Source organism: Suricata suricatta, chromosome 7 (genome assembly GCF_006229205.1).
Source record: "Suricata suricatta isolate VVHF042 chromosome 7, meerkat_22Aug2017_6uvM2_HiC, whole genome shotgun sequence".
Taxonomy (NCBI): domain Eukaryota; kingdom Metazoa; phylum Chordata; class Mammalia; order Carnivora; family Herpestidae; genus Suricata; species Suricata suricatta.
This window is the reverse complement of record NC_043706.1, coordinates 129,561,376-129,577,111: the sequence shown is the minus strand read 5'-3', so window position 1 is coordinate 129,577,111 and position 15,736 is coordinate 129,561,376. Positions and strand designations below refer to the sequence as shown.

General features: G+C 46.2%; 1 protein-coding gene and 1 pseudogene across 1 annotated transcript in view; one reads left to right on the top strand and one right to left on the bottom strand.

Annotated features, from left to right (window-relative positions):
• The window catches only part of PPP1R14C (protein phosphatase 1 regulatory inhibitor subunit 14C), a gene marked incomplete at its 5' end in the record, with an annotated part of 86,328 nt that overhangs the window by 46,769 nt on the left and 23,823 nt on the right, over nucleotides 1–15,736 (bottom strand). The gene's annotated exons all lie outside the window — the stretch shown is intronic.
• On the top strand, nucleotides 5,456–6,285 carry LOC115296946 (annotated as a pseudogene).

The window sequence follows — 15,736 nt, the reverse complement described above, 5'->3', positions numbered from 1 at the left end:
GTTGCTAAGGGTTACAGGCCTCTGTCCAGAAGATTGCTTCTGTAACCACCCGGTCTATACCCTCTAAGAATCAGCAAATCAGTTCTAGAGCAGAGTCTATCATGTCCATTGATTAATGATAAAAAGGCAAAATCTTGAACCATACGTCTGCTATGAATGAGTGACTTCAAGCCAATGTGCTTATTTTCTTTAAGAAACCTGTGTAAAACACAAATAATCACAAAGTACAGTCCTAGGTCTGGTCAAGAAGTACAAATTTGAGTAAGACATTCCTCTTTTCCAAGATAGTAGTAGTTAATATTTATTAGTACCATGGTTCCAGGCACTAGCCAATAACTTTTACGATCAAGAATTTAATAGGGGTGCCTGGGTGGTTCAGTTGGTTAACCAACTGTTGATTTCAACTCAGGTCATGATCTAACAGTTTGTGAGATCAAGCCCTGCATTGGGCACAGAGCCTGCTTGGGATTCATTCTCATTCTCTCTCTCTCTCTCTCTCTCTCTCTCTCTCTCTCTCTCTCTCTCCTCTCTCTCCCCCTCCTCCTCCTCCTCCCCCCCTGCTCGTACACTCTTTCTCTCTCTCAAAAATAAATAAACTTTACAACAAGTATAATTACTTCTCATCTCAACCTTTGTAGCAGTGCTATTAATCACAAATGAGGAAATGAAGACTTCAAGAGGTTACGGGCCTTGTCCTGGGTCAGGCAGCTTGACCTGAATGTGGTTTGAACTAAAATCGTCTTTCTTCCCTCTTGAACCTGCAAGTAAAATGGGAAACCAGGGTCTGGCTAAGAGCCTGGAAGGCCTTGCTGAATGGTGACCCTCATGACCTTGACCTTCCTGTAGCTTTTTCCCAGAGGTGCTCTGAGTGGAAGAGTCAGGGATCATAACCCAGAACAGATCTGTGTGATTCCATTCAACGAACTAGGACGAAGTGAGGTGGCGGCTGTTGGATTCCGTACAGAACCAGCCAGAATTAAGATTTCAAGCTGTGGTTGTTGATGCAAAGGCGTCTATGGCTTTTGATCTCTGTCCAGAGTTGTGCTGGAAAATAAAACACTCGATATTGGTCTGAAGGAAGGTTTTACAGGTTCCCAATGGGAGCAGCCTAGAATGTGAAGTCAGAAAATGTTGCCACTGAACGAAAAGCTAAAACAATCAATATGAACACAATGAGCTCAGCCATCACCAGAAATCCCTCCAACATAAAAGATGGTTTGATAATATAGTGCAGAGGAGACTTGGGTATTTTCCTGATCCTCCACAAGGAGACTAGAACTGTTGCCAAATTCAATCAGGGACACCCAGGTGTCTCCCTTATCCAATCAAGAGACCAGAGTCCTCCCTCAAATCCAATAACAGTGACCATGAAAAATGGGATGAGGATGTCAATTAAGTCATCAAAGAACACTGCAAATCTTCTCTATTGCATTATGACCACTATCGGAGCGGGCACTGTGTCAAAAGAAAGAAATATAAGAAGATGAAGGGGCGAACACAAAACATCTTAAATGCATCGCTCTTCACCTGGCACTTTTGAGGCAAAGGGATTACACAGACCATCAAGGATTGATTTCTGTGACATCCAGAAGATCGAACTCACAGGAATAAAAATTTAGTGAGTGAATAAAGGGTAATTGAAGTGTCCCGGAAGACATAGCTCCCTTTGTTCTGTTCACCACCAATCAGGCTTCTGATTTTCATCCTCGGTTCCCAGGTGCACACTGACCACTAGGACAGCATGCCCTGAGCAAATGACCACTGTGCCTTCCTGCTAGACATTTCACCCACCCCCTGGCAATCCTGGCAATCCTACCTCCATAAAGCATCGCGTCCACCGACCCCACTCCATCCCCACCACCAACACCTTGGTCCAGGCCATGTGGCCCCCTCCCACCATGTCACTCTCTCTTGACCTTTGGCACTGCCAGCTGGGCCCACCCAGCAGCCACAGGGTCTTCTCAAAATCCTAATCTCCCTCCAGTCAATTAGGAACAAAACTTGTAGTTCCCGAACTATAAACATAAACATCTGTCTGATCATCTGATGAAGCTATCACCAAAAGAAAAAAGATTCAAAAAACCAGATCATCCCACCCACAACACTAAGAAAGCCAGAAGTAGATTAATCTGCTCGAAATCAGAAACCCTTAGCACTTTAAACCCACACGCGCAAAGTTAAATGTCGACAGGACAACAAACAGTAGCAATCACCTACGGAAATAAATAAATCCTGACAATGAATAGATCTCTCTCTTCCCTGTGACTGAATCTACTACAGAGTATAGTCCTCTTCTTCAGTTTCTCCACACTGCTGAATTTTCTGTGAGAGGAATAAATACTGGAAATGATCAGATTTAAATGTGGTTATTCAGTGTGAAATAGAACTTGAGGTTTAAAACAGAAACACTACAGAGAGTAATTAGTTGTAGCAATGTAAATCATACCAAAAAGTAAGGCATGTAAAGAATAACGAATAAATCGAGGAGAAGTTAAATTTAACAATTTAAGGCATTTTGTTTCGAGGCATCTTTGAGTTCGCTGAGCAGATGCTAGAAGCCAAACTGCTCTCTCTCCTGGGACGGAAGAATTTATGGGCAGGAAGTTACGGTCACAATTAAATGGTGGCAGACATGGCCAAGGGGGATTTGGTCCCTTTATGAGTCTTTTGATGGGGACGGGAACCAGTAGGCAACAGAACAATGTGGGAATGGGGATAACGGGAGGAGAGACATCACCAGGACAGAAGCACTGGCTGGAGAAGAGACCATGGCTGTGATCACCAGAGAAAGTGTTCCCCTCCACTGCACCTGCTTTATTGTCATATAAAAATCAGGCTGTGGACATTTTCATATCAAACTTCTTTGTGAAATACACTTTTGTAATGGTAAAAAAAAATAATAATTCAAATCTGACCACCTCAATTTCTCTGGTTCAATGATTTCCAACTAATCTCAAAACTCTGACTGACTCCATGACGTGGCCCACTGAGTGCTCACGGTAGGACCCCTCTGGGGCTCGAGCCCCTGCAGCCATATGTCCTGTAATCATCTCTTGACCATACCCTCCTCTTTACCTCAGGCTAGCTGATTTTTCAGCCTTCCAGAATCTTCTGGGGGACCTCCCCCCCCCATCTCCTCCACTTATTCTCGGGCACAACACTTCTCTTTTCTTCTTCTCTCAAGCTACCAACCTTTGTTTTCTAGTGACTCTGCCACATGACCAGAGAACTCCAGTCGCTAGTCCCCAGACGCGCTAGTCCCCAGAGGCTTATTTACGCTTCCCACAAAGATGATCAAAGCAGGAGCTTATCCACACAATGGCAGTCCACAGACAGCCAAGATTAAAGGCTACATAAACCCTAAACACACGAAGGGTCCCCATAAAACAACTGATTAACTGAGGGGCTCTTCACATAAATGGCTCCCCTTGGAAACCCAGAGCCAGATTACGTGGGACATTTTCTCTACAGACAGATGGTTATTTCCTTCAAAGTGGATGAGGAAATTGTTCCTGAGAGCTTTGGAAGACCATCATGAAGGAAAACTCCATTTGTTAAGCTTCCTGGGATTAATGCCTTTGGTCCCTAACTGAATAAAATAATTATATTAAATAGGATGGAGTGTGGCATGGAACAATCCTTTCAAGAGTGACAGTCCCAACTAGGCCACACTCCCTTTAGCTGCAAAATCCCTCAAGTCTTCTAGTGCTTCCTTCCAGGTCCTGGTGGGTCTGTGCTTTGCTGCTCCCTCAGAAGTGAGATGTGGAGTGAGGCCTGCTTCAGTCCATGAGCTAAAAGGCGGAAGTAAGGTGTGCCCTTTCCGGTGGGAATTTAGGAGACCCCGGGTGCCTCTCAGGGCCCTCGCCCTGACTTGCTAGTTATAGAAACATGTTTCTAGACATACCCTCATGGGTCTGGGTCCCTGAGTGGCAGTAAGGGGCAGAAACCCCACATCGGTCAACACTGGATACCTAGCATTACCGGGAAATAAGACATTATTATTTTGAGCCAATGAAATTTTGGGTCACTTCTGCCGCCAACATGATCCAGCCTGTCCTGACTGACACAGTGAGTGGACCTGTCACTGACTGCTGGGGTCACAAATGATCGGTAGGTTCCTGTCACAGACAAGAGGCTGCAGGCCCTCAGACAGTGAAGGCTGGAGCCCCACATCCATGAGGGCGCTAGGCCAGACTCAGCGTCTTCCAAGCAACAGTTACTTATTGATGTGCATTATTTGTCAGACACTGAGCTAAGTGCTAGGGATACAGTGGACTGTTGCTAGAAAGTTCCTATGAACTCCGTGAGGAGGGCCCCCCCCCCCCCCGCCCCCGGCAAGTTGAACAAAGTCAGAGGAGCAGTGAGGAAGATGGCAAGGCGGAGAGTAGAGGAGAAGTGGCCTGGGCCTCAGGAGGATGGCTCTGCATGTGCACAGGCCAGTATGGGTGACGCAGATCAGACCGACTCCAGCAGGCACTCTCCCAAGTGCTCCGCATGCGATCACTCCCTGCGTCCTCACGGTGCCCTAAAAGACAGGCCACGCCATCACTGTCATTTCACAAGCAAGGAAAGTGACATGGAAAGAAGTGAAATTTAAACAAAAGAAAAAAAGAAAGAGATTACCTGCAGGGCTCAGTCAGTTAAGCAACTGACCCTTGATTTCAGCTCAGGTCATGATCTTACAGTTGTAGCATTAAGCCCCATGTTGGGCTCCATGCTGAGCGTGAAGCCTGCAATTCTCTCTCCCTCTCTCTCTGCCCCTCCCCTGCACTTTCTCTGTCTCTCTCAAAATAAACAAACATAAGAAAAAAGAAAGGAGGGGAAGGGAAGGGAGGGGAGTGGAGGGGAGGGGAGGGAAGGGAAGAAGTTAAATAGCATTCCAGCTAAATTGAGAGGCAGAAAGTTAAGAACACATACATCAGAGGGGTGCCTGGGTGGCTCAGTCAGTTAAGCGTCTGACTTCGGCTCAGGTCATGATCTCACAGTTCATGGGTTCGAGCCCTGTGTAGGGCTCTTTGTTGACAGCTCAGAACTTGGAGTCTGCTTCAGATTCTGTGTCTCCCTCTCTCTTTGCCCCTCCCCACTGACTCTCTCTCTCTCTTTCTCTCTCCAAAATGAATAAACATGAAAAAAAAAAGAACACCTACATTAAAAATTAGGAATGGTATGGGTGCCTGGGTGGCTCAGTCGGTTAAGCATCCGACTTTGCTCAGGTCATGATCTCACAGTTCTTGGGTTTGAGCCCTGCGTCGGGCTCTATGCTGACAGCTAGCTCAGAGCCTGGAGCCTGCTTCGGATTCTGTGTCTCTTTCTCTCTGCCCCTCCCCTGTTCATATTTTGTCTCTCTCTGTGTCTCAAAAATAAATAAATGTAAAAGATAAAAAAAAAAAAAAAGAAATTAGGAATGGTAGAGCATTGCCTTGGCAGAGCAGAGACAAGCCCGCTGGTTGGAAGTATGTGTAACACGCTGACTTACTGTGACCTAGGAAAGGCTGTCAAAGATGCCTCCAACAAAGGTATGGATTTGGGTGGTCAAAGTAGATCTGAGAACCTAGTCTTGTAGGGGGTGGAATTTTTGACTTCTGGTCATGCTTACACTTGATACAAAGAAAGCATCAGGCAACCTGGAGACTAAGTATAATGTCTGTAGCTATGGACTTACCTACACCCAGAAATGGAACATAGACAATACTCTTGGAACAGAAGTCCCTTTGCAGAATCAGTTGGTTGGAGGGTTGAAACTGACTCTTGACACCATATGTGTACCCAACACAGGAAAGAAGAGTGGGAAACTAAAGGCCCCCTATCAACTGAATGGTTTCAGCTTTGCCAGTAATGTTAATATTGATTTTTCTGGAACGACCATGGCTTTGAGGGTTGGCTTGCCGGCTCTCAGACGCGTTTTGACACAGCCCAATGCAAACTGTCACGGAATGATTTCACCCGGGGTTACAGGGCCGCAGACTCCCAGCTGCACACGCCCGTGAATGGTGGCCCTGAATATGGACGGTCTGTCTGCCAGAAGGTTAAGGAGAGGATTGGAACGTCAATAAAGGTGGCTTGGACGGCTGGCAGTAACAAGCCCCGGTCTGCTGTCGCTGCTAAATGCAGGCTGGGCTGCAGAACTTCTTGATCTGCTATGGGAGGTAAGACCAGCCTGACTGGACTGGGTCATACTCAGACCCTCAACCAGGAGTCACCCTGACCTCACCAGCTTTCGTCGACAGAAAGAACGTCAGTGCAGGAGGTCACAAGGTTGGAATGGGACTTGAATGAGAGGCCTAATGCGGTTTCAAGCAAAGCACCCAATTTGTCCTTGGAGGTGAAGAGAACCCACTAGGTTTTGGCCTTAAAATTCTTCCGTGAAATTTCAAAAGCGTGAACTTTTTATTCTTCCGAAGAATTGTAATCCTCCCCAAACTGAAGTGTAGAGATGACAAGCGCACTCTAAGGGAGGTATTGGAGGCGTCCCTAGAGGTTGTCACATTTGTGCCATGCTGCGGTCGATTTCTGCAGTGTTATTGCATTTTGTTTCATTTCATTTTAATTTGGTTTTATTTCCATTTAATTTTGTTAATGCTTATTTTTGAGAGCTAGAGCACATGACTGAGGGAGGGGCAGACAGAGTAGGAGACACAGAATCCAGAACAGGCTCCAGGCTTTGAGTTGGCAGCACAGAGCCTGACACAGGGCTCAAATCATGAGCCGTGTGATCGTGACCTGAGCTGAAGTTGGATGCTTAACCCACTGAGCCACCCAGGTGCCCCTCTGCAGTGTTATTTTAAATGTGTTCCTCAGGGGAAATGTAGTGCCGTGTTACAAAGGAAAGGACCTGAGCCCCTAGCCTCTACATCACATCCTACATGGCCCACTTCACTTTTTCATGACTTTTGAATATACTGATCTCTGTGCTGTAGTGGAATCTTTGGTTTTTCCATCAGAGTAAAATAAAATAAACCCATCACATTTGGAACATAATCAATCATCTGACTTGCTAGCAATGGTTTTCTTTATTTTTTTTTTAGCTTTTCTTTTTAATTTTAGAAAGCGAGAGCACAAGAAGGGGAGGGGGCAGAAAGGGAAAGAGAGAGGGAGACAGGAATGTTAAGCAGATTCCATGGTCAGCACAAAGCCCAATGTGGGGCTCGATCCCATGACCCCATATCAACAGTCAGATACTCAACTGACTGAGCCACCCAGGTGCCTCTGAGAATCTGGAATTAAAAGGAGGAAAGGGCTGCAGCAAAATGTGACAGCCAACACCCAACCGTGGTTGGCACGATCAGCTGAGAGAAGTTGCTGGCTGCCCAGCCAAGGACTCAAGGGAATGAAATGGGAATCAGCCATTCTCACCCCCGGTGCTGGGTCAAGACTGTAACTCCATGATCACGTGCTCTCAGCTGGCCCATGTGGGCCCAGCTTTGGTTTGCTCAAAGACATAAATTCATTCATCCATTAACCCATTCACAAATCATCTGGGGCACCTGCCATGAGCACCTGCATGCTCTGAGATATAATAATGAATAAACTGGTGTCCAGCTTCCCCAAAGGAGTCTTTCATTCAGTGGAGAAAACAGACCCAAACTGGGGGTGAGAGTCCCCGGGCAAAACAGGTACCTCACACACATCTTTGGCAGTAAGAAATACAACCCACACGTAAAATGGATGTCTTCAAAATGCAAGCTACGGCGAATCACCCCCTGTGGTCATAAAGGGAAGGACATGGGGGAGGAGACAAAGGGGCAGGCATCCATGTTCACCGGGAGGTGACCAGACTTGCCCGTGAGCTGGAGGAGTCAGAGAGCAAGACCACCTCTACTCAAAATGGTAACGGGACAAATGCTGAGCTTCAGAGGCTATCCGGAACACCTGCTCCCCAAGCACAGCATGCACCACACTCCAACGCGCCCCTACACCCCCACATTAGTTACCGGAAAGCCCAGGCACTAACTTCTGAGTCCATCTATAGCCAAGAAGAAAATTACATTTAACCTGCCCGATGTAGCGCGTCAAATTTCGACAACCAATCTTCTTCAAAATCCTGAAGAATCACTGACCTGCTCAGAAGGGACCACTTACAGTTGGCAAGCAAAACCACTCAACACGTGAGAAATCCGTGAAGATTCAAAAAGTGAGCATTACACCACAGCACATCTCTTTAGCTGTTTGAGGTGTTGGAAATAGATAGCATGAGATTTTAGGTAAGCATCAGCATGCCATTTTACGTAAATCACTGAGACTTTTCTGTTTTACTTACTCATCTAAAGGAACTCCCTAGGTTGATGACCCCAGTAGAAACCTACACTAGAGGTTAAGCAGTAGGTTTGGAAGCACTTTTCTGAACACTGAACTTGCCTGAAGTCCTTAGACAAAATGCAAAGTTTTATTTTCTATTCTATTTCTTCTCTGCCAAGGTAGAGCAATAAAGTTGAATTTATAAACCCATTTTCACCCACTCATTTTCCTTTTTATAATTTGAGGGCTAACTGTACTATAGAAAATTCAACTGAAATTTTTAACTCACATTAGCCACAGTTGCTTGCTAATAGTTCAAGAAAACTCATTAAAAAAAAATCACTCCTTTTCAAATGTGAAAAGTCTAAGTTACCACAGTAAACATGAAAGCTATAATCCACAAACCGGCAGAATATGTAGGCTTTAAGTGGGTATTTCTAGACTTGTACAATTATATTGTGCTTACCTGGGGACAGGGACTATACTGTGCATAATATATGTATAATCATCCCATTTGCTCATCACAATGACCCTATAAGGTAGGTACACATCTGCATTATTCCCATTTTACAGTTGGGCAAATAGAGAGGTTAAATAACCTGCTCCAACGTACACAGTGTGGAATTAATAGAGGCAGGTTCAAAGCCAGCGGCTCTGGATGGAGAATCTGCATCCTCGGCTACCATAATACCTCTGCCCCCTTGCTGACCATAATAACCTAAAGATCTATACACACAAACCAATTTGGTGAAAGTGGCTGGATTCAGTCAAATAACAAAGTTAAATTTTCTTTTTCTTTTTTTTTTTTAATGTTTGTTTATTTTTGAGAGAGAGAGAGCAAGTTGGGAAGGGGCAAAGAGAGAGAGAGAGGACGACTGCGGATCCAAAGAGGGTTTTGGGCTGACAGCACTGAGCCGGATGCAGGTCTTGAACTCACAAACCAAGAGATCATGAGCTGAGCTAAAGTTGGATACTCAGCTGACTGAGCCACCCCGGTGCTCCTCGTTTTCTTGAATATCATTTACACCCAGGCCATTTAGCTATAAATCCCATATCAGACTCAGCATTTCCAAACAACTAATTCATATTCTACCCCTGTGTCCTATGTCCCACTTTATCTAGCAATCGCTATGGAAGAAGAAGAAGAAAGGGGTAAACATATTGCAAACCATTTACTGCATAAAGTAATTTTATTTCAAGTCTCAAATTAGAGAAGCAGTGAAAAAGAAAACCTGTCATAGCTCCAAATCAAAAATAAATCAAGTCACATTAATGAAAGATGCTAACAAAGATAAACCCGAAGCGTGTTCTGTTGGTCGGGAAGGTGGCTCACACGGATTCCAAGCAATGCTCTGTGGCTCAGCTCTCCAGCACGGTACAATTAAGGCAAAGGACAAAGCATCTTATTATATCTAGAAACAAGACAGCTAGGCGCAATGTGACAATGTGACAATTTTCCTAATTAAGGTATAAGCAAGAAAACCATTCTGATACTTGGGAAGCAGGATGCCTGGGGGACCAGGAAGTGGAGCCAAAGGGAAGCATGAGGGGGACAGAAAAGAACATTAATTCACAGTGAAATATGCAAGACAAGATTTTTTTAATGCTCTGCCATACTATTAAAATGTGTCCTCTCAGGACGACCTGAATCCCAAAGCAGAAAGGAAGAAAAAGTCCACCTGCATCCCCCTCCCTGGGAAAGCACCCAATAACCATTGCCAAGGTGAAGATGGGTTCCACAGCGGGCTAGGCCATGCTCTCGCAGAAGCATTCCTACAATGCCAACCTTGCCCGAAGCAGCCAGCCACTTCCCAAGGGAACTAGAGGGAATAAAACTAGAGGGAATAAAAATTGCACTTCTTTTTTTTAAATATAGCTTATTGTCAAGTTGGTTTCCATATAACACCCAGTGCTCATCCCAACAAGTGCCCTCCTCCATGCCCATCACCCATTTTCCCCTCTCCCCGTCCTGCATCAACCCTCCATTTGTTCTCAGTATTTAAGAGTCTCTTATGGTTTGCCTCCCACCCTCTCCTTAGCTATTTTTCCCCCTTTCCCTCCCCTATGGTCCTCTGTTAAGTTTCTTCTGTTCCACCGATGAGTAAAAACATATGGTATCTGTCTTTCTCTGCCTGAGTTATTTCACTTAGCATAATACCCTCCAGTTCCATCCACATTGCTACAAATGGCCAGATTCCATTCTTTCTCATTGCCATGTAGTACTCCATTATATATATAAACCACAGCTTCTTGATCCATTCATCAGTTGATGGACATTTAGGCTCCTTCTATGATTTGGCTATTGTTAAAAGTGCTGCTGTGAACATTGGGGTACATGTGCCTCTATGCATCAGCACTCCTGTATCCCTTGGGTAAATTCCTAACAGAGCTTACTCATCACCAGGGAAATACAAATCAAAACCACACTGAGATACCACCTCACACCGGTCAGAGTGGCTAAAATGAACAAATCAAGAGACAATCAAGAGAAATCAAGAGAAAATCAAGATGCTGGTGAGGGTGTGGAGAGATGGGCACCCTCCTACACTGTTGGTGGGAACGTAAACTGGTGCAGCCACTCTGGAAAACAGTATGGAGGTTCCTCAAAAATTTAACAAAAATTGCACTTCTGAAGACAGAGCTACTTGAGTTCACTTAAAATAATATACAAATATATATACCACATAAACATATAAATATATATCATATATAGTGATATATATTGCTTACTTCTAAATTTAAATCTGACCATTGGTTCCTAAGGGAGAAGCTATAGTTTCTCTAACTCTCTTTCACCCAAATCAACCTAAACTTTGACATCCTGTCCTTATTTCAGATGCACTGTGACAAGAATGTGGACAGTGATATATTTTCCTAGTGACCATGCAGAATGTCACCTCCTAGGTCACCTCCTCTGAAACCTGGGAATGTGGTCCAGGATCGCTGTACCACAGTAAAAACGCATCTCAGCAAACGGCCCTGCCCCCAGGCTTCCTTCAAATTCAAGCCAGTTTGCCCACCTCACTCCCCACCTCCGCAGCCACACTGCTGGGGACAGTGCTAAACCTCTGTGAAACCATCCCAACACCCCTGCTCTCAGGAAGCCCACACAGACCGCCCCCCGCCCCATGTCACCCGCAGCAGTGCCCACAGGGATGTCCTCAAGGCACACACTCAAAACAAGTGTTCCAAGAAGGGCCTGAATGGGTGGGACAACATTTACATCAGAGAAAACAACCAAAGGCAAATTTAGGAGCTCATGGGACTTCTCTCCAAGTATAGAGTCTGCATGCGACACGGGGTAAAATATAAAATGACCACGTATTCCGCTCCAAAGGGCTTACATTTTATGAAAGCACTTCCCCCAAACACTACCAGGTGTAGCTCTCATGATTGCCCTCTTAAGGAGCTGGAAGTAAAATCCCCATTTCACAGATGAAGAAACTGAGACTGGGAGAGAGACGTTCAATTATATGCTCACGTAATGCAGCTGGAGGGGAAGCCAAGCCTCTTTCAGTCTATACTACTCAGCCTCAAATATAATCATAGCTAACCTCTTACTGAGTGCTCGGATATTCTCACATCTCGTTACCACCAGTTCTACAGATGAAGAAGCCAAAGAACAGAGAAGCTACATAACTTCCCCAGGCTCACACAGTCAGTCGGTGACTCCAACCCTCATCTTCCTCACACACCATGTGTGGTGCTATTCTTGGCTTTCACCACACCCACTAAAAAATAATAATAAGGTCACTTCCTCTCACAAACAGAAGAGCCATCAGGGATAGCACCAATTATCTGTGTCAGTCTGAAAGGCAGTAAGACTTAACATGAGACAAATATTTGAGGATTCAGATTCTAACAAAGGGTAAATCAGCAGTCAGTTTCCATTGAAAGATAGGTCGCTGTGGCCACGCCCCCAGGTCTAGACACTTAGGGGGACTCTCTGCACCTGCACAGCCCACCCCTCTCAGTGTGAGGGTGAAGGCCTCCGTGTGGGCGCCCCCTACCCCGTGTCTCTCTCCAGGCCTCCCCTCACTGGCCCTACTCTGGGGACAGGCAGACCCCACAGGCCTCTCTTCTTCTCAGGAGGAAGTGGATTGGGAGGGGATTTTAGGAAGGAGAACAGAGCTTTCAAAAGAACTACACTCATAGTAACAGACAGATTCTGGAAAGCCAACAAGTACAGCTGGCTGATTTTCCCCAGAGAACCTTCTCTGCCTACAGCATGCACGTTTGGAGCCAGTCATCCAAGAGGTACATGGGTCTCATTTTTTCTCCTTCTCTGTGAGTGAAGGAATTAGTCCCCTGTGAGATTTGGCAATCCACATCGCAGAGAATGTACCCGATGCCTCCCTATCTCCTCCGGCCAGGTCAGGGGCGTGAAGACAAACCACTCCTAGCGATGTCTTCCTCTTGGATGGTTGCTGCCAGTCGGTAACACCATCACCAGTAGCGTAAAGATCCTCTTTCATATTTCTGACACAGTATTTTGTATCACCACGATAATTCTGAAAGCCAGGTGTAATTTCATCTTGAATGAGTCCAAAAGTCAGAAGAGGAAACAAAGCAAGCCAGGTAATGCACCTATTTCCATGCTTAGGTTAGCTGTATCTCTTTGGTTGAGACACTTCCAGTAGGTCTACAGCTCAGTCATACTGACTTTACTTAAACTGAAGAAGTGAACTAAAAGGGCTGGTCAAGCATATTAGCAGAATAACAAATCTCTGCTGGCCGTAACTCCCCTTCCCTCCAATCGTATCCCAGCGTCTCCAGAGATTCCTGAGCTGGTCCTGTCCTTCTCCGTCATCCCACATACACCTTCCATTGACCCTATGGCCCCAACACACTCCCCTGCCCACACTTGGGGTGTCCTGCGGCCTCCTACATGAGCTGACTTCTCAGAGAGACCATCTGGACCCTTCGGGCCTCCCCACGTGGCTCCCAGGTGGGCTCAAGGTCACTATAAGCCTTTTCCAGTGTGGCTAGCCCCTGATCACGGGCTGCATATGGACACGGAGGACACAAAGCCTGTACACAAAAGCCCCACAGTATCTGCTGGTGTGGTGAGGGGCCACCCTGGGTGCCAGGAGACATACACACAGGCCCTCTAGGAGACTGTGGTCACGGCACCCAGCTGCAGGGGACAGCACGTTCACGAGCAAGGTAAAACATGACTACCCAGAAAATAGGGAAAACACAGACAGCAAAGAGAAGCCTGTCTTCCTGGCCGGAGATGGAGCCTTGGTGGAAAGGTCTGTCCCCATCTACCCTCTGGGAGAGTCCCTGGACAGGCGGACGGCTGGGGTTCTGATGCACGTCCAATTGGCCCAATTCAAGGAGCTCTCCCCACCCACCCTCTCCCTCCCTCTCCCAGGAAGACGGGGAGAGGAGCGCACAGAAAGGGGAAGAGAAGGCATGGTGAGGCGTGAAATCGCTACCTCTTCATAAAAACTCTATTGCTCCAGGACACTCCACATGCGACCCTGTGTTTACACTCCTTGTTGTCAATAGACGGAATCCAGTCCTCGGTCACATTGGCAAGAATTCTCACTTCTTATCTACCAAGATAGTTCCCTTCCCAATATAAACCTGGTCTGAAGGTGCTATTAAGCAAGACCCATATATAGGCCCAAACTACTACTTCATTTCCCATCTCTTCTCCCCAAGTCACTTCACAGAAACAACAACAAAAGCAAGTCTATCTTAGTTCTTCCGGAACTTACCAGACACATCTCTTGAAGCAGAAACTCATTTCTATTCTGATCGACACACAGTGCGGGGGAAAGGCCTGCATCCTTTCTGCTGAGTGTGGAGACTGGCTGACCGTAGGACAAAGTGATGTCAGCAGCTTGTACAACAAACCACCCAGCAAACAGTCTGTTGGGAGGCAGGCCCAACTTCGCAGGCTGGGAAGCATGGACATTAGAATTTCTGGGAAGGGGAAGGCAGCAAACAGGACATGGGGTTAGAGGATCACAGGAAGCCCAAGGGCAGAGACGCAGAGGCCAAAGCCAGATTACTTGCCCAGTAGCACTGCCTTAAATAACTGGCTGTGGGGCACCTGGGTGGCTCAGTCGGTTAAGCGTCTGGCTTCGGCTCAGGTCATGATCTTATGGTTCGTGGGTTTGAGCCCTATGTCGGGCTCTGTGCTGACAGCTAGCTCAGAGCCTGGAGCCTATCTTTGGATTCTGTGTCTCCCTCTCTCTGACCCTCCTTTGCTCACACTGTCTCTCTCCATCTCTCAAAAATAAATAAAAAACATTTTAAAAATTAAATAAATAAATAAATAAATAAATAACTGGCTGTCCCCGGTGATGTGGCTTCCCCCTCCCCTGAGTGGCCTCATCGGTCAGTATGAAGCCCACCTCCTCGCCCACAGAGTCCTCCACAAGATTCTCCTTCCCGTCCTCTGCTAGACAGACACCTGCGGCAATGATAGGGACCCGCCCTTACATGGGCCTCACTCCCAATAACAGATTAAAAGAAAATCCCCATTCTATGAAATGAAAGGGTGTGTCTGAATGTGAACTAGTTGAAGATGATCATAAAAAACTACTGGCTCCAAGACACTGATCTACTAATCCACCAAAACACCACAGAAAGAAACAGATTGTGAGTTAGACCAAGAACAAGTCCTTCAAACAAACTAAGAAAGTTGTTACAATTACTGAGCCCAACTACTTATTCGGTATTTTAAATAAGGCTGCATAGAAAGAAACAGGATGTTGTTTTTCTGTCATCCCCTTGGACACACAATCAAGGGGAAAAATCAATTTGAACTGAATGATAAACCTTGAAGCAGGAAACACGTCTCGAGGTAGTTGCCAAGTGAGCCAGACACAAATTGTGCCAAGGGTATCCCGCCTCAAGCTTAGTTGTTAGCAGCAATTCCTGGCTTGGTAACTCAAGGAGGCCATGGGCACCCCTGTAGAGATAACAGTTGCTCCAGACTGTCCTCTCCAGCCTGGCCAACAGGGCTGGCTGCAAGCATTGCATGGGCTCCACCCCCAGTCTCCCCACCCGCCCCACCTAGGGGAGCTGACAGGGTCCCTCCTGTTCACTGCCACCACGAGAACCCCTTCCCCAAAAAACCAGGTAATCAATCAAAGTATAAACCTACAGGGAAGGGAAGAGAAGGGAATGGAAGTGAACAGAAGGGAAGGCAAAGGAAGGAAGCCCAAGTCATGAAGGGCCAGCGTTCTAAATACCCACAGCAGAGTTTTGATTTCTTCTTTAGCAGAATAGCTCATGACTTAGGTGTGGCAGGTTTGAGGAGCCTGTTGTCAGAGAGAGAATCTTGGAATGTTCAGGACCCACTGTAGCAATTAAGGCCAGCAACCCAAACATCAGTTAAAAACCAATGGAATAGAACACAGAATCCAGAGCTGGGCCCACAAATGTACGGTCAATTAATTTTTGACAAAGCAGGAAAGAGTATCCAATGGAAAAAAGACTGCCTCTTTAGCAGGTGGTGCTGGGAAAACTGGACAGCAACATG